At 34.7% G+C, this 20,123-nt stretch overlaps 1 protein-coding gene across 1 annotated transcript in view; it reads right to left on the bottom strand.

Moving 5' to 3' along the window:
- Positions 1-19,755, bottom strand: part of LOC140749133 (lachesin) — a 97,046-nt gene extending 77,291 nt beyond the window's left edge. The window contains exon 1 of the mRNA XM_073082163.1: positions 19,568-19,755. The gene's annotated coding sequence lies outside the window, so the exon portion shown is untranslated. The remainder of the gene's footprint in view (positions 1-19,567) is intronic.
- Between the last annotated feature and the right edge of the window lie 368 nt (positions 19,756-20,123).

The following is a 20,123-nucleotide window of genomic DNA, read 5'->3' as shown; positions in this document are numbered from 1 at the left end:
AGACCTAGCTTGAATTTTTATAGCCAACAAGTGTTCAGGGTGTAAACTTTTAATTAAAGGTGTGAGTAAGTCTTGGAGATTTATAAAAATTCCAGTTACCTGAATTCTTTATTCGACTACTTCTACAAATGACATACGTTTGTAGCATATTAAAATATTTATATGTTATAAAATGTAATCGTGCCTGTATATTGTAAAAGTAAAGTATGTGAACAAATAATGAATAATTGCTTGTAAGAAAATACGTCTCATCAGGATTTCTAAATTAGTCCTCAGTGGCAGCAACGCATCTGTTTTCAAAACATCCCACAATTTTACGTTACGTTTACTCAATCCATTATTCTGTTCCGTTTGCTTCAGTAGAGTGAGTGAACGTAACAATAAGTAAGTGCTCAAGTCTTTTTGCTGCCTCACATGTTCGCAAAAAAGAGAGACAACACATAAAGCGCCATTTTATCAATTTAGACATTTAATGTTACGTTACTGACACTATAGTTCTGATACAATCCACTAGCGGCGCTGATTGGAATTTGTATGGCCAAATACGTAAACAAATACCAAAACAGTCACAGATACTGTATACGACCTCAGGTAGAATATAGATATTTGGGGTTGATTGCAAATATATCAGGCATTCTAAATTAATCTTCAGAGGTGCAAACACATCCGTGCGTGACGTCTGTTAGAACATCAATTCAATTTGATATTGATTTCAATCATTAAGCAGTGAAAATTTACTATCAGATGGACTGCAATATTGACTGCATACGTCTCCAAGTCGAATTAATTAAGGTTGGTTTCAATCCTTACTCATTCGTCAATTTGTAGTTTATCTACTAGTACACGAGTCACGTATTTAATATATCGTTAAAGTTACTCAGGATAACAAACGAACTAAAGTTAATTTACACGGAATGTAGTCGTAAAGAACAGATAGTGTAACGGTACAAAACTGCAGACATTTGCGACGATTTGTTTAGAAACATTTAATTTTGTTTCCAGATTTTTATTACAAGTAAATAGTAAAAAGTAGTAGTGGTAGTGATAGTAAGTAAATATTACAAGTCAATAGCTATTTGAAAGATGATACGTTTCATCAAGCGTTCTGAATTAGTCCTAACAGGTAGATGAGGTCATCTACAGATTCTTTGTTACCTATTTGAGGTTGATAGCAAATTTATAAGGTGACAAATTACCATCAGGTGAACAGCAAGCCTGTTTGTTTTTTCAATATCATAAAGAATATCAGGCGTTCTAAATTAGTCTTTAGAGGTAGCGACACACATGTGGATGATGTAGGTAGAGCATCAATCCAATTTGGGGTGGATTTTTGATGTTACGCATTGACAACTTACTTACTACTGGACTGTATTCACGACTGAATACTTCTTTAATTCGAATTAAGTTTGCATTCGTCAATTCGCAGTTTGTTTACTTGTACACGAGTCACGTATTTAATATATCGTTAAAGATACTCAGGATAACAAACGAACTAATGTTAATTTACACGAAATGTAGTCGTAAAGAGCAGATAGTGTAACGGTACAAAACTGCAGACATTTGCGACGATTCGTTTAGAAACATTTAATTTTGTATTCAGATTTTATTTTTAGAACTTTTAAACACGGCACGTAGTGAAATGAAAACATCTTTGAATGGAATTTAGGAATGAGATTTATAGATATGTTTGAAAATATTTACAGAACGAGTTATTTTTTAATTAGTTTTATTAATATGTTCTTTCTTTCAGTCGATATACCATTGTTTTATATTATCACTAGCTGACCCGGCAAACATTGTCTTGTCATATAAACTATCACTTAGGATTATGAAAAATAGATAGTAGCCGATTCTCATGTAAGTGTACCTCCCTTAAAATACCCTTAATACCAAAACACAGCAGCCCTTAACATTGCTGTTATAATACAGAAATAGATATGACTATTGTTTCTGGTATAAAACTAAGAAGAGTTCCTTAAAACTTTTGTTTATTAATTTGTTCCACCCGTACCTTCGCGGATTTCAGTAGATATTATACTTCGCAGATTAAAATCAAGCCAATTAAGGGTCGACCGCGCTCTGTACTTAATCAAGCAAATCGCTTGTAATTCGCAAGCTAATGTTATTTATACAGCAGCATGTACTTTTAGTATTAGGGTTACAGACGAGCATGCAGTCCACCTGCTGGTAAGTGGCTATTGCCGCTCATGAACATCTGTAATCAATCCCTGATAAGGTTAGATTCTTACCCGAGGTCGACCGCAGCACCGCTACTCCTGAGGACTAAGCTGCAATGGAAAAAGTATGCAGCACAACACAGCAGCACTGCTTTTACCGTTGCTGTTATTAGGTAGAAATAGGTGTGGCGGTGGTGTCGCCGAGAGATGTGTCGAGAGTTCTACATCTTTGAAAAGTTCACTTAATTGATAGTGGTAACTAACATGGACAACTGTTACCACCTTCTTAGTAATGGTTTTATCGTTATCTCAGGATTACCTTCACAGTTCTCTTATATAAGTCAGCCACCTTCCACCGTAACGCAAAAACCTCTTCACGTAGAAATAGGAGTGACGGTGATACCCCGCCGGTCGAACCATGCTGGCTCTACCATTTTCTGAATTGATATTCAAAAAACATACTATGTATATAATACTCATTTAAAATTATTATTAACCATATTTCAAAACAATTTATCCTAATAAAGTTACGAAAGCAAATTTTCCAAACGCCTCGTCCCATCTCTTCTCTCACTCTGTCTGGACAAATCTTTAAAGGAATTTATTCCGAATAATAATTTATTCCTTATCGTAATGGTCACACAATCCGGGAAAATAAATTATTCATAATCTCTTTATTCCCAGTTCCTACTTATATTTTAAATGTTTTTTTTTAGAAAATGACTTCTAGTGTTGCACATGGGCTACCAACAAAGGCAGGAGTTGAAATCCAAAGGTTTCAGCCAGGATAATCCATTGTATGAAGTCTGGTTCAGACGTAAAAAAAATGTAAAATTTGTATTTACTTCATTACAAAGTTATTTAGTCGTGACTGTGACAAGTAAATTGCTTGGCAGTCAAATGTAATTTTTTTAAATTAAAAATCTGCATAAATACCCATTTTGTAAAACGATATTGATGGTTATATCGTTTTAGTTAAACCACAAAGATATCAACTATCTTTAGTCACGCATATTCTTTTTGTCACGCAAGATTATGTCCGCGTGTGTGTCCCAATTGCATGCGTGATTTAACTCGATGCACTCTTTTTGCTGCCTACATGAGTGTGAATACAGACAATGATAAAAAATAACCTATAAAATAAAAATTCGTCAAAAAATGACAAAAAAATAACATGACACGATAGAATTCAAGGTGCACGCATGTGGACCAAAACTGCAATCAGTCCCAAACCCACTTGATAAGAAAGCGATCCTTAGTTCAATTAACATTAGTAAAGCCTAGTTACGCAAAGCCGTCCAAGCAAAACTATGTGAATACCTCCGCACACGATTCCCAAGATTCCCCCACAAAATTTATTTCACCACGAATATAAACAGTGCCGAGTGTAAACACAATTATTCGCAAGATAGTGGCAAAGGGAAATAAATTTAATTCCTTAGCTATCTTGTTTAGACAAACACTCTAAATAACATTAACTTTTAAGTGGCGTGCAGGCAAAATTACACAAACAGTCCGGAACAGAAATTAGCGAGTGCATTCCCATTTGCAAATTAAAAGAGGAGCTTACGTTTTAGCAACCGGATCTCGTGCTAATTTACTATTCCTTCTGCCTTTGTGTCTTGGTATAGGAAGGACTAAGCATAGTATGTATTGAATAAGTAAATGAATACTTCATATTATTCGTTATCCTATTCCTCTCCCACTACTGAGCGTACTGATATCGCCAGAAAATTTTGTGAGATTTGACTACATGTTAAATTAGTTAGAATTGCAACAAACTCATTTTTTACTCAATTTTTGGTATTTACTTTCACAAAAAATATAATTACTTAACATGATGAACATTGTTTAGGTAAAGATTAGTTTAGGACGTTATTTTCATGTTATTCAAATGTTGTAGATTGTAACATTCCATAGTACATATTTTATAACCAGCATGTATGAAGTCGCAGGCACAAAGTACTCTTTCTAAGATCGATAATCGTTTTTCAAAATATTTCACCATTTTTCCATCTTCCATAAAACGAAAACGGATATACAAATGGTCTCATTTTGAATGTGCCAACGCATCTCAAAACACGATACATTCATCTCGCCTTATGATTAAGAACTAACAGGCGACCTGAATAGCGGAACAAAATTACGCTTTGTTTACAAGAGTATGCAGTAGAATTAGAAATAGGGTTGCGCATTTTTGAAAATATCTCCAATGTATCTATTGATATAAATATCTATGTTTATATCGATGTTGCCAAAATACCGTTAATCGATAGTATTAACAATTGTAAGCGATATTTTCGATATAAGTATCGATAATTCATTAAATACTCAAGTACGAAGACCTTGCTTTTTAATTTAAAAAATGTTAACATTCACGATAATTTTTTGCCTATCCTATTATTTTCGCCTACCTAGGACGGCGAAAAAAGTTTCGATATCGATATTTCTTTTTTTAATTGTTTTAATGCACGGCAGTTTAAATATGCCTAAATATCGATACGAAATTTTCGATATTATGAAAATTTGTTTACATCGTTGCATCCCTAATTGGAACAGTTTACTAATCTTAATGGCTGCGACTTTGGCGCACACAAATCTTAAACATAAAACCATCAGATTCTTTGATGTGAGGCGAGTAATGACAAAAATAGACCCGGAACACTAATATTTCTTTACTAGTCATGTTATAAACTACCGCTGCTGGTTGTACAGGAGTTTGTGTGGATTTATCTCGAATAGAATAATATTGATTTTCAAGGTGGTAGAACCTTTTCTGGTTCGACTTCGGCACCACCGCCACACCTATTTCCGCCTTATAACAGCAGCGTTAAACGGTGTTGTGTTCTGGTTTGAAGTGTATGGTAAGGGAGACATAGTTTTCCGAGGCTTCAACTTAGTCATCAGGGGTAGCGGCGCGTCTGTGGCCGACCTCAGGTAGGAATATCTAATCCTCTCTGGGGTTAATTACAGATGTTCATGGGCGGCAGTAGTCACTTACCATCAGGTGGAGTGCATGTTCGTCTGCTATTCCTATATTATAAAAAAATCTCGACCTATCCATTTTTTACCCGCGGAGGGTAATGTTTTTTGAGTGTATGTACGTACCTATGTCTCATTTTTGGGACGCCTTACAAAGGTTTGACGGATTTTAATGGTGTCGCTGAATTTTAAAGCAGTCAATTTTTTATTTTTATAATAAGACTTAAGTATATTTTCAGTAGCAAAATACACACATTTTGAAGGGACACTTTTTATGAGCAATAATTGATACCTAATACAGTACAACGCTTATCAACACCAGTAGGACTACCATGAGTTTACAAAAGTATTACTCGCTAGCGACTGCGTAAAATAAATGTATGAAAAATTGTACAGCGCCTCTGGTGGTTACTCGTAGAACTAAAATCCGTAGTGACGTAACTCGATACGTAAAAAACCTATCGAAATCAAATCGCTAGCGAATGTCATTATGATCTATTGCCATACAAATTCGGTCCCATGAGTCATTAATTTGACAGACGTTGTCAAGAAATACCGTAACGATAGTAGTTATGTTATTCACTAGCAAAATGACAATAGTTTTCTATTTACCATTTCTATAGTGGCGTTTCTATGCCAACTCATGGTAGTGCTACTGAACTTTGTAAATGATGCTATAATTACATAACTTTCAAATTATACATACGCAATATCTTACTGAGACACTTTAATCTAACAAACGGTTTCTTAGACGCTGTCTATTTTCGATACGTATTATTTATCAATATAACGACGCAATCAAAGCTGCGGGGAATACTAGTTAATTATTAGTTAGACGCCATTGACACGCACAACAAAGTAAATTATTAAATTGGTTCCGCCTTATGGAGCTAATTACTTAGTGGGTGTTCGGGGAAGTGGTTAAACCCAAATATATGGTCTTTAGCTGATAAATATTGCAAATTCTACGCTTCCTGCCTTTAGTGGTGATACGGAAATGCGTGTAAGCAAATTTAGCCCTTTGTGAAAGCGTGGCAAATTTAGTCAACAATATTAACTGTAAGTCTGTGCTGACTTGCGGGGTCTTAAGTTAATTATAAAGTTAAGTTAAGTTAAAGGTATAAAAGAGAATTTGCTTAGAAGAAAGACATACGACTTTCATACCTTTTATGACGCTTTGTTTACTAAAATATTACAATATAATTCCTGTGACGTAGGTTCTATAATAGACATACGTAGATAAACAAAAAACATCATAAGGGAGACAGACTTTTCCGCGGCGTTCCAGCTTAGTCCTCAGGGGTAGCGGCGCATCTGTGGCCGACCTTACGAGTAGGTAGGAATATCTCATCCTATCTGAGGTTGATTACAGATGTCCATGGGCGCCATTAGCCACTCACCATCAGGTGGATTGCATGCTCGTCTGCTACTCCTATATTATAAAAAAAATCTACATGCAGAACAAAAATCTACCTGACTGGGGATCAAACCAGGAACTCTCTCTCTGTTCTCGGGAAAACATTACGAACTTCCCTTTGTAAAGCCGTTAGAAAGGTTTAATATTAGTTCTTTCGAACAACACAGAGTCCTAAAACTTTTAAATCTCAAAGCTAAAAAAATGCAAACAAAAGCAAACATTTTCCATTCAGTTAATTTTTATCACCAAACCGTAATAATAGGATATAATACCAATCGACGAAGGTACCATTATGTCGTAGTTCATAAATAATTCATACAGAATCCCTTGGGAGACGTGTCAATAAAATGCCGACAGAGTCGTAAAATTTGGCAAAATTACTCAAACCTCCCTAAGGATATTTTTCCGATATGAAGTAATATAAAATCTCCATAATTAAATCTGCTAGTAAAATCTGATAGGATTTTAGAGGTATCATGTTTGTTATATATTGGCCATTTAACTATATTTAAATCCACTTCTTATTACTAATTGGTTGTAGATAGTTCTGAAATATACGTCACGCGTCAATTAATCGGAGATTGTGAGGCGGGACGAAAGTTTTTAAGAAAGGCTTGATAACTTTTTTTATTATTATTATTTTTTATAGTTTAACCTACGGATTAGGCAGACGTGCTACCTGATGGAAAGTAGACAACGCCGCCTATGGACATTTGCAACACCAGAGGAGTCGCCAATGCATCGCCGGCTTTATATGAGAGCTCTTTTTGCACCTTTTTTGAAGAGCCCATGTAATAACTGATGACTAAGTTGGAACTCCTTGTGAAAGTGTGTTTAAAAGTATAATAATGTACATTTTTTATGAAATTTAAGGGCCAATCAAGCAATCAACCTAATGTAAGTCTCACTGCCCATGAATATCTGTCCAAATTTCTATTTCATCTATCAAAAAAAGTTTCAAACCATATATGTTCTATCTTATGTACGAAGGATTAGACATAGATGCATTTCTATTCGAGGAAATTAAGTTACAGTGCCACACATCTCTTACCAAACCAGTAAAACTTCGCCTAAAAGTAAAAAAAAAACTATTTCCCTAACAAGAAATACCAAGCCTCCCTATAAACCAATATTTACGCAAAATATGTAATTACCGAGAAATATTCAATCAATATCAGTTGGTTATTTAACGAAGCCCGGATGAAAATGAGGTCGCTAATTGTGACGATTCCGCAGTTAATTAATAATATCAGGGTTACAGGCTGGTTCGAAATTATTTGCGGACAAAACTTTGTTTTAGTCGAAACCCACGCGTTGGTCGCGAAAGCAAATTCAAGTTGAGTGATTTTTTATTAATAAGCGTTATAATGTTTTTGCTTATGACAAATATTACGTAAGGCTTCAAAACTGACGTGCTGTAGATAATAGTAAGGAAACAGTAAGAAGAAGTAAGAAGTAACATCTGTAGTTGCAGTATTCACTTATAAATAAATATAGTTCATAAAACTTAAAAACACGCTTTTATGATAAAATCAACTAAAAAGTGGAAAATAATTTTCAATCTAGGAATCAATTAAGGAACAGTAAATAGTATAATTGTGGAAAAAGCGTGCGGTGCTCCATTTATCAGTTTTGGAAAAGCGCTCCACACTTTTTCCACAATTATACTATTTACTGTTCCTTAATTGATTCGATAAAATCGTTAATCCTGAGGATGTTGATAAGGACAATGGTACAAAATTTTTAAAATCGTGTATTGTCATCGGTTTTTGATAATTCTTAAAAATTTTGAACTAAACTTGAATGAAACTGAACGTTTAATGGGAATAGAAATCGGGTTCAAAGATTCCGTTACTTGTCCATTTTACATCTATGAGCTCACACTACACTAGCCCACGCCGATAACTCCCTGACGCTTGAAGTCGACAGCCGTGGTTGGTTAATCTTTTTTATAATATAGGAGTAGCAGACAAGCATGCAGTCCACCTGATGGAAACTCCACTGCCGCCCATCTGTAATCAACCCCAGATAAGTTAAGTTTCCTACGTGAAGTCGGGCACAAATGCGCCGCTACACCTGAGGACTAAGCTGGAATGCTTCGGAAAAGTATGTCTTCCATACCACACAGTCCCCAGCAAGTGCCAACAACTTCGGCAACGATCGCCGATACAAACTATCGTTTATGTCGCTTCTGTTCCCTCCCTAAAAACTATTTAAAGACAATATTTTCTAACGGATTTCGTCATCACGAATTCTATCACGTAACAATATCAATCGTTGTTCTCATACCAACGAGCTTATCCCAAGTACCCTCATAAAACTTTTTTTAATTAACATGGTGAGATTTGTAGTTGATCAAGCAAAAGCTTCAAGTCACGAATGAAGTAGACTATTTAAAATTCTTATCACGAGTACGCCGTCTTTATACTCATCCCCCTCTTTCCTGCCTAATTAATTTTGCACCCTTTACTTTAACAAAGACATACTTTCTCTTCTGATTATTCTGATATAAATTAAATTAGACGTTTTATTAAATTTAGCCTTCGTGAGCCTTATTTAATGTTATGGAAACGAAATATACGTACATTATAATCTTAATTAAATTTATTTTTTATTATATAGGATTTATATTGCATAAAATTTTATTTAAAAAAAATAGTTGTCAAACGTGTGTGAAATCTACCGCGCACTTGGACAGTGCGGTGCGACAGTACCTCTAGTAAGTTTTCTTGGTTCGAAAATGATAATGTTATCCTATGACGGTACGCGGCTCAAATCGCTAACGGCCCCGTGACATGTTTCCAAATTTACCAACAACTATGTCAAAACTTTCAAACTAAACCCTTGTAAAACGGTTCAACTTTGAATATTACAGTTCCTGTACAGATATCGATATGCAAATATACGGGGACACTCCGGGAAAACAACTGTTTCTATGAGAATTTCTAATTTACTTGGCAGAAAAAGTATTATCACAATACACTACCCATACAAATACAGATATGCAAATATATGGAAAACTTTGGGAAAACAACTCTCTTTACTGTGACAATCTTAAGTTTTCTTGGCAGGAAAATGACAATGTTATCGTATGGGAATACCCCATACACATTTTTTCAAGTGTTTCGACAACTATATCGTATTTCCATCAAAAACGTATAAAAAATAGGATATAATATTATAGCGTTATACATACTGTGTAAAAATTTCAAGTATCTACCTATGCACGAGATACAGCCCTGTGACAGACGGACGGACAGCGCAGGCTTAGTAACAAAGTTCCGTATTTACCCTTTGAGTAACTTACCCTAAAAATCACCATACCATATAACGCACTATAAAAATACAGGCAGACAGATAAATTACATTTAGTCGTAATGAAGTTTCTAGTACGTCAAGGCAACAGAACCAATCCTATACCAAGCCTGTAATAACACCGAATGTAATATTTCAGCCTAGAATCCTAATGAAGGTAAAAGCTGAAATTCTTAAACCTAATGCATGATAACAAATGCGTGAGTAATTAGCGAGGGAACAAAAGCCGTCATATCCTCGTATCTCGCTGTCATATAAGAGAAGACATGTGGTTGTAATTGTGAGTAATTTCCACTGTGTACCGAGCTAACATCGTTTCGGTAATTACGTGTAGGTTTGATAATAGACCGGATGGAAATGGATAATTTAATGCTTGTGTAACTTTGAACACTAACGGGATGGGTTTTATTAGGATACCGTGTGACGTACACGTTTTTTCAAGTGGTTTTCAAAGAAAATATTGTCTAAAACGTTCAACTTTTAATATTACAGTAGCCATAAACATATGTTTAAAGAGTTATGAGGACCTAATGAGGACCATTATTTTATGTTTAGCACACAAATCCTCCATATTATAGCGTACAATAAAAACTATATAACATAGAAAAGACAGACAAACAAATTACATTTATTCATAATGTAGATATCGCCAACACAAAGATAACATAACCAACCGTATATGAAACTCGTAATAACACCGAATCTAATATTTCAGCCTAGAATCCTAATGAAGGTAAAAGCTGAAATTCTTAAACCTAATGCATGATAACGAATGTGCGTGAGTAATTAGCGAGGGAACAAAAGCCGTCATATCCTCGTATCTCGCTGTCATATGAGAGAAGACATGTGGTTGTAATTGTGAGTAATTTCCACTGTGTACCGAGCTAACATCGTTTCGGTAATTACGTGTAGGTTTGATAATAGACCGGATGAAAATGGATAATTTAATGCTTCTGTAACTTTGCACATTACGGGATGGGTTTAATTAGGATACCGTGTAACGTACACATTTTTTCAAGTGGTTATCATTGAAAATCTTATCAAAAAATGTTTGACTTTTCATATTACAGTAGCCATAAACATATGTTTAAAGAGTTATGAGGACGTAATGAGGACCGTTATTTTATGTTTAGCACACAAATCCTCCATATTATAGCCTACAATAAAAACTATATAACATAGAAAAGACAGACAAACAAATTACATTTATGCATTCTCCCACACATAATGTAGATATCGCCAACACAAAGATAACATAACCAACCGTATATGAAACTCGTAATAACACCGAATCTAATATTTCAGCCTAGAATCCTAATGAAGGTAAAAGCTGAAATTCTTAAACCTAATGCATGATAACGAATGTGCGTGAGTAATTAGCGAGGGAACAAAAGCCGTCATATCCTCGTATCTCGCTGTCATATGAGAGAAGACATGTGGTTGTAATTGTGAGTAATTTCCACTGTGTACCGAGCTAACATCGTTTCGGTAATTACGTGTAGGTTTGATAATAGACCGGATGGAAATGGATAATTTAATGCTTGTGTAACTTTGAACATTAATGGGATAGGTTTTATTAGGATACCGTGTGACGTTCGATGTATGTATACAGTAAGTGTTATAATTTATTTTTAAGCAAAATACTGTATGTGCTTTTGTCCAAATTTCATTAAAAAGAAAAAAACAACAACTTACAAAACTTATTTTCAACTATGATAAAAAATCTACAAATTAAACTTTTAACCTTTCGCGAAGATTTTTTTTTCTAACCAAATCTTAGTGTAAGGTGCAAGGTGAAAAGAAGAATGACCCAAAGTCTCCCCATTTGAGTGGAGGGGCACTCGTGATTAAAATTAAAATAAACTTAAAAAGTCTTCAAGAAATTGCAAGATGATAAAGAAGATGCTTAAATAGTATCAATTTCTTGTTCTCATCCAAATTAACTTTGTTCCCTAGCTCTAGTCATATCTTACAAGTTATTGAAAACCATACTAAATGTCATTGAAAAAAATCCTTGAAACCTATTTACCGTCAGACACAAAAATTGAATCTATACACATAATATAATTGAAAAAGTCATCATTGTTAATAAAGACAAGAGCAAAACAAACAAACAACGCTATGCTGTACTCAAAAGTAACAGAATCCCTCAGAACATGTGTGTAGTTCTTTTCTTGTACCATCGCGATCATTTAACAAGACTTGAACAAGTTCCGGTAACGAACTTCTATAATAAATATGTTTTCTGGCATTAGCCGTATGTTATCGTGGTAACATAATTGAAAAAGTTCTGACACGGGTTAACTGGTCGCGCCAAACACTCATGACTGTCTCGTGTCGTAAATTACTGTATTTTATCACGTTTAATGTATAAACTTGAACGTGTTTGTCGTTTATAATCGTAATTATAGTAGTTTGGCTGGCTTTAGTCATAACTATCAAAAGTTATACGTTAAATTTAGTAGAAGTCTTCATAATCCGATGGGGGCACCACTGTCGCACCTATTTCTTCTTAAGTTATTATTAGAACTTATAGCACCAATATTCTTAAATATCACAAATAAAAGAGTTAGGAATAGGAGAATTGTAACAAATTCAGAAAGGACATTGTGCAGTCAATATTAAATTTTATCGAAGTCCTTACTTTTTATATAATAGGAGTAGGAAAGATAAGATAAGGAATAATCCTTATCTTGACATCACTTGACATCACGTGTCACAATAATGTGACACGTGATGTCAAGTGGTTACTACCGCTCAGAACAGCTGTGTACCAAAAATAGGACAGATATTCTATAGGGTGTCATTTCAAGATGCGTATGCCGTTGAGAAGTAAGAAATGCTTCTTGAGTAATAATCTTACGACACCTTTTAGATATCGCGGCAAAGTTATTTGGGGTTCGCTGTGTGTCATTTTTTTGCTAAATTGTCAATTGTAATTTTTTTGTAGATTGCAGCTGCCGTATCCACGTCTAAATATATAATACAGAGCTGCAAATATCATTCTTCCTAGCAAAATATTATGTCAGGTGAAACAAAAACAAGTGTTGTAACAACTCTTTTAAGATATCGGAGTGCTTTTAGCGACGAAAACGTAACAAAGACCGAAGGTAGCCCATTACGATCGACTATTTATTCTGAAGTTCAATATGTATGTGTCTATCGCTTGTTAGTCTGCTAAGATAGCTCACGTGGCCATTTTGCTCTGCGAAAACAGTTGTAGATTAAATCCCCAGGAAAACTGACGTCCTATTGATGATGTCTTTGTCGCTTGTCAGTCGGCTGTCAAAGCTCACGTGTCAATAGACAGTTCTAGTTTCAATCCCCGAGTGATTAAAAGGATGAATTTATATCATCATTCTTGACCCGGTTGATGTCTGATTTTCACAACATACAGGTACATGGCTTTCAAAGGGACCTTACGTGACGTAAGCATGCAGCCAATCAATACATGCATTGTGTGTAACTGTGAATAACAATTATTATGGGCAGCGCATTGCGGCGGTGTCGGTCATCAAAGTGGCGTGTCGCTGTATCGCTTATTGCATCGCGGTGATGTATACGAGCGATAAACTGGACCGGTTTATGCATTATGTTATAAATTCTATAGCAAATTCGTAATAATATTATAAGCAGTCTTTGTCATGTCATATTTTTATATCAAGCGTTTTAGAATTACAGTATGTGACGTTATGTCTTAGTGTTAAGAAGTACCAAATAAAATCTATTTCTGCACAGCAGCAGCAATGTTTGTTGTCGTACTGGTTTGAAAAGTGTGTTAAGAGATACTTATGTACTGGCATTGCAACTTAGTTCTCAAGGGTAGTAAAACACCTACGCCAAATAGGACTTCAGACAGGTCTCTATTCGAAGGTTGACACTCACCATCAGGTAGACACAATCGATATCCACACCCTAACGCAAAACTATTTCACGCTGGAAATAACTAATGGCGATGGTATCTCCCCTGTTGAACTATGCTCTACCACCTTTCTCTATTCGTGCCCTATTTGCAACTTTAATACATAAAAGCCATTCAGGTCAAACACTTTTACACACACAAAACATCGGATATAACCCATTGTGGGATGGAAAAATGCTGAGTGTGAACGAAGGTTCACCTTTTAACTTCTGACGGGACGCGGGATAGCCAAACGGAGTGCTTAGTCGGAAATTTTCAATCCCGGGAAGTGATCGTGTTACTATCCTTTCCTTTTTTTGTTCTTTGAATTCTCTTGATACGGAATTTTCGGATACGTTCAAAGATATGTGAGACATAGTTTTGTATACTGAGTATAATAGTGTATACTAGCAGACAAAATAGGCCATTCCTATATTTACTGTATTTTTTATCTTCCTATTTTGATTTTGTTCAGTTATTGCCAACAAAATAATGTTGTATAATTAAAAAAAATACCTTGTTTAATTACATAATTTATTATTAAATTAATTAATGCATTAAATTTCGATTTATCCAAAAAAATATTAAAAAGTAACCTAAAAGGGATTTTTTCAAACATTCCTACGACAATCAATTTTCTAACTAGCATAACATTTATATTTCCAATAAAAAAAATGTGTTTCAGAGTCACGTTCACCGGTCATTGTTCACCTTCACCATTTCAGGTTAACTGGTAAAATATTGTGGTCAGTCGAACTCGTAGTGTTTGAATGTCAATGTCAATTTCAAGAGAAATAGAAGCCAGGATTAGTCACATAGATACCTACTACTTCTCTGAGACCTAAGGTGGCCCATCTGCTACTCGTATTATGTTGTCGGTAGCAGTGTTGGTGCAGGAGAGTCCCTGAATCCAATTTGAGTTTAATCATAATTACCTCGCCGTTACTGTTGATTTTACTTAGAACGCTTCATGTTATACCTATCTTACAACTCTACAAACGAGAATATGAAAGTTTTGAATATATTATTATATTTTCATACTAATTAGGCATGGCGACGTCAACCCACCAAACGGCCGACCTGTCCAATATATTAATCACAAATGATTAATCTTCTTAATTCGGGGTCCTCATCAATTCTTCTTCATTAATTTTTATTATAAAATAGCGCTCTCCATGTTTCTAGCATTTCCACACTTTAGTGGCACTTTGCCCAACAGTGGGATATTAAAATAAAAGACTGAGAAATGTAAGTTTTGATTATGGTTTTGTCTTTTGGTTTCGGTTTCGGCTTCATAATGTTTTTTTTTTATAATATAGGAGTAGCAGACGACCATACAGTTCACCTGATGGTAAGTGGCTACTGCCGCCCATGGATATCTGTAATCAATCTCAGATAGGATTAGATATCCTACCTGAGGTCGGCCACGAATGTGCCGCTACTCCTGAGGAGCTGCTACTCCTAAGCTGGAACGCCTCGGTAAAGTATATCTCTATTACCACAACTTTCAAACCAGAACACTGCAGCCTTTAACACTGCTGTTATGAGGCAGAAATAGGCGTGGCGGTGGTGCCGCCGGAGTCAAGCCTCAGAGGGTTCTACCACCTTCAAAATATGTCTCATATGACATACTCAGAAGAACAGTACATTGTTACTTACAATGAGAAACCTGAATACTATGTTTAGATGCAATTTAGTTCGGAATTTTACTCAGTATAAATTGAAGGAAGGAAATTGTTTGAATGTGTGTGTATGCGTGAGTGTTTGTATTTGTGTTGTGTGCATGTTTGTGACATGTTATTAATTGTTTCAGATCGCACGAAAATGGTACAAATTCCATTACGAATTTCGGATTATTCGATCATTTTGAGTGAAAAATGTATTTACTTAAAAAATATATATTTCAAAATAAAGCTATAATGCTCCATATAACAGTAATAATAATGAATTCAGTATTCAAATTTCATACTTAATTTGTATATTATTTTTTGTATAAAACTACAATGCTCCAATGCTCCATATAACAATAATGAGTGAATTCGGTGTTCAATTTTCATATTATTTTAAGCTTAAAAGTCCCAAAGGTATTTACAGAACAGCTAATGGCGGAACAAAAACCGTTACTATTTACTGCTATAGCCATTTGGACGTGTTATTACGTAGTATTACTATATTCCTATTACTCTGAATCTATTATTTGATTTCACAACAGCTATATAAAATGATAATCATAATCGGATTAACAAGGATCATTTGAACCCAACGGATATTACTTCATTGTGTGCGACAATGTTAAATATTTTAACAAATTGAATGACTTTTCGTATTAATCAAGTAATTAAACGTAATTTAATTATAATAACTAAAAATTCAGTTTAATAAAGCAGAGGTGGAATAGTGTTTAGAAACTCAGATTCCCGTTCGGAGAGTCCGACGTTCAAAGGCACATCAGATTTTTCAAAGTTATGTGCGTTTTTAAAATTAATTATCATTCACTTAAACGATGAAAAAAAATCGAGAGGGAATTACACTTAGACAGCGCGGTGGGCTGTTGCCTAAAACTCCCTATCCTCCTTTATCCGACTGAGGAGTATCATTGCTTAACATTGATGTTATAAAGCAGAAATAGGTGTGGCGGTGGTGCCGCTGGAGTCGAACTATAGAGGATTCTACCACCTTCAATAAACATATGAAACCGGAGAAATTATGGTTTGCATAGCTTTTATATAGACAAGTATATTACTCCATATTTTAAATTTAACTCTAAAGTTGTAAAAATTAATAAGATGCATGCCATATTTTGTTTGTGTGGCACAATTTAACAGTTATTTTCGAAGGAAAGCCACGCTCAATGTATTGACATTCTGCAATATCGACGCTTTATACATAACATAATGAGATTCATAGAAAATGAAAATTGATTGGTTGTAATACTTGTTTCTTTTTATTTGGTCAATAATTTTTAAACCAACTGAAATTATTCATGTCATTTTAGTTGTCAATTTGAAAATTAGAAATTGTCTATTAGAATTGCGAAATGCAGTTCTAATGCATGTTCTAATTTAATGGAAAAAATAATATAGTTTTGTATACTTTGATCAGTTTTGTAGTTTATGCATTTTGTAAAATTAAAGATATTGTTGACTTAAAATTGTAGATATTGATGACTTCCAACATGTATTTTTTTATTAAAAAACAGTTTTTACCTGCAGTTACAACCAAATATAGATTTGAATGTACGTCTGTTTTTTTTTTAATTTAATTGCTTATCCTATTAACACCAAGAAGACACAACTAAACCAATCAAATAAAACATACGTCTTAAAACGCGAAAACATTGAAATTGTTTGAAGCCTGAATTTCGCTAAGAACAATCACCCGTATAAAAATTCACGGCGAAGATACTCGCAATCTGCATTTGGTTTTGAACTACAGTTATATTCAACGAACTTAATATAGGCGAATAAGAACGTAAACTTAAAAAAATAAACATTTTTTTCATTTATAAAAATAATGAAGTATATACCTAATCCGATTACGAAAAATCTTAAGTAGGTAAAAATCTGTATAAAGTCATTCAAATTCTTCACATTCTTCAAATAAAAGTGCGTCCTAGTCTAAAAGACATAATATGATCAGATATATTATTAGGAAATGTCACATAAACGGCAGGTACTACTGAATAACATCTGACTGCCTGTTTTCTATGTCTATTTACCAGCATCCAATTAACTACAAGTAGACACAACTAGACGAATCAAATAAAACATTCTTGAAACACGAACACAACATTGAAGATGTTCGAAGCCTGAATCGCGAAGAACAATCAGCCTCATAAAAATTCCAATTCCAGAAACTACCAGCAAGGAATATTCACGAAGAAACTCGCAATCTGCACTTGGTTTTGAACAGTTTTATTCATCGAACGATCTGTGCCATAAACAATCTCTACCAACCAATACCGATTCTCGGGGGATTGAAATGAAAACAGCCCGATGTGGGCTTCAAGAACTTGTTTGCTTGCGCTGATTAGATTTTCGATTGCTCTTTTTAAGGAACAAATACCTACTGATGGATGAAGCATTCTTTGCGTTTGTTTCGGCTTTGAAGCGAATATCATCCAATTTATCGTAGCTATGTATATGAGGTTGTTAATATAAAAATTGAAAGCTTGGTTGGAAATATAATTTTTTTTGATCGAAGTAACAAATACTTGCAATCCGTCCGGTGACACGTGGCCACTCCTGAGGCCTCCTGAGTGTTGAACTCCTGAGGACCAAGACGGTCGCCTCTTGTATAAGTCAGCCGATAAGTCACCAATTAGTACTTGGCCAGCGCGGTGGACTATGGCCGAATCCTTCACATTCTGAGAGGAGACCCGTGCCCAGTACAGTAGTGGTTGACGACGATAAGTCACCCTTCTAGTAAAATGAAGGAAGTACTTTACGCAAGAGCATCCACACTCTTCCACCGAGGCCAAACAACCAAGGTGGTACTTTACAACAATAAAAGTCTTAATTAAGCATTATGACTGCAAATCTTACTTTCGCCCCACAAACCTGGCGCACAACCATCACGCTATCTAAATGCGTACTGGTGAAGTCATTATGAAAAAATCTTAATCGTATTGATATCCTTATGATATTGTTCTTCCCTGTTATGGCAAAAAATAATTAATACTAAGTACGTATCGCTTCAAATAAATACAATTAGATGTTCCTGGAATTCGATCCCTGAACCACTGAATCTCCATATTCATACTGAGCTCATCACTACATGCACACAAGTATAAAGTTACACACATATTCAATGTCCAAAAACTTTCAACACTGAAGAAATAAGTCTTCATATTTTCTTGAGGAGAAATAGAAGTCGACTACCTCATTAAATGTTCGGAAAAAAGTTGAGATTTTATAAAAGGTCCACTAATTTGATTGGACTGCTAAGCGAATACTAGAAATTGGTTTAATTGTAGAGAAAAACTTCACAATTAAAAACGAAGAAAGTTTACATTTATTCACTTCAATTTGTAATATTTTTAAAACAAGGACAACCAAAATTAGATTTAATAATAAGCGTTTTAAAATACTTCTTTTACATAAAATTTGGCTTACATTTGAATTAAATTTATCGATTTTTTATGATATAGTAAATAACCATGCAGTCCATCGTGTCACTACCACCGATGGACATCTGTAACTAAAATATATATTTTCTGTCACTCACCATCACTATTATTTAATTTTAGCAGGTGATAACTTTAAAAATATCTCTTCTTATAAATGAAAAAAATAGTACCTAACTAAGTACTACTAAACTACTAAAAGTAAGTACGAAAAACTAATAATACTAGATTTTTTCCATAAACTATGCAACACTAACACTGTATGTCATTTTATTTGATTCTTATTTAAATAATTGCGTTTAGCGCCTTCGCTGGAACACCCCAAACCATTTTATAAAGTTGGCATTGTCTCCAATGTTATATAGAATACCTTTTTTTGGTTACTACTTTTTCCACAATTTTTTAAACTACCCGCAATTTTTCTTTATAAAAATATAAAAGTGCTTAACATTTATATTTGTAACGTTATAATTATTTGATCGAAAATTTTTAACAATAGTTTTTTCTATATGTTCAAAAATGTATATAAAATACTGAAAATATATTGTTGATAAAACACATTTACATTTGAAAATTTCCTTAATTAATGTTTGGAATAACACCTTCCAAATTTTATCTCCAGAAAAAATAAACAAAGTTGTAAAACTTACTTTGAACGCGCTATAAAATTCCAGAACATGTCTCAACATTCACTAATAAGCCGGTATATCACTCACACAGAACACACTATTCCCAATAATTTCGTCAACACTTCGGCCAGTTGCAGTTATCGTCACGTAATACCGACGGACCGCGAGATACGTGCCAGCCTCCGCGCGAACGAGAGACATCTAAAAAATCAGAGTCCTGTAAGCTTATTGCCATACCGTTTCATGGTAAAGCTTCTCTCGTACGAAGCTACTAACGATTTTCACCCGTTTGCGTTTAGCGCGTAAAGTCGAAGCCAAGTTCTGTAGTTGTGACGTTCCGCTCCGTGACGTATAGATAGGGGAAGAAACACAGATGCTGCGCGCATGCGATTCAGCGGCCACGCACACAGTTATAACCGTTTGTTTGTTTGTGTAAATGAATGGGACATTACATTGTTGGATTCGGTACCGGTCAGTATTGTAGGAAATAAGTGTTCGCTCAAGTCTTCCCTGGAGGGAAATCTTTACGTTTCTTGTACAAAACTGTTGGGCTGTCGGTTTCAGATTTTTTAGGCCG

The sequence above is a fragment of the Epargyreus clarus genome, unplaced genomic scaffold (assembly GCF_041222505.1).
Source record: "Epargyreus clarus isolate Ecla_fem2 unplaced genomic scaffold, WU_Ecla_fem_2.2 ptg000017l, whole genome shotgun sequence".
NCBI lineage: Eukaryota > Metazoa > Arthropoda > Insecta > Lepidoptera > Hesperiidae > Epargyreus > Epargyreus clarus.
Note: the sequence above shows the minus strand (reverse complement) of the source record. Positions and strands in the feature narration are given on the sequence as shown.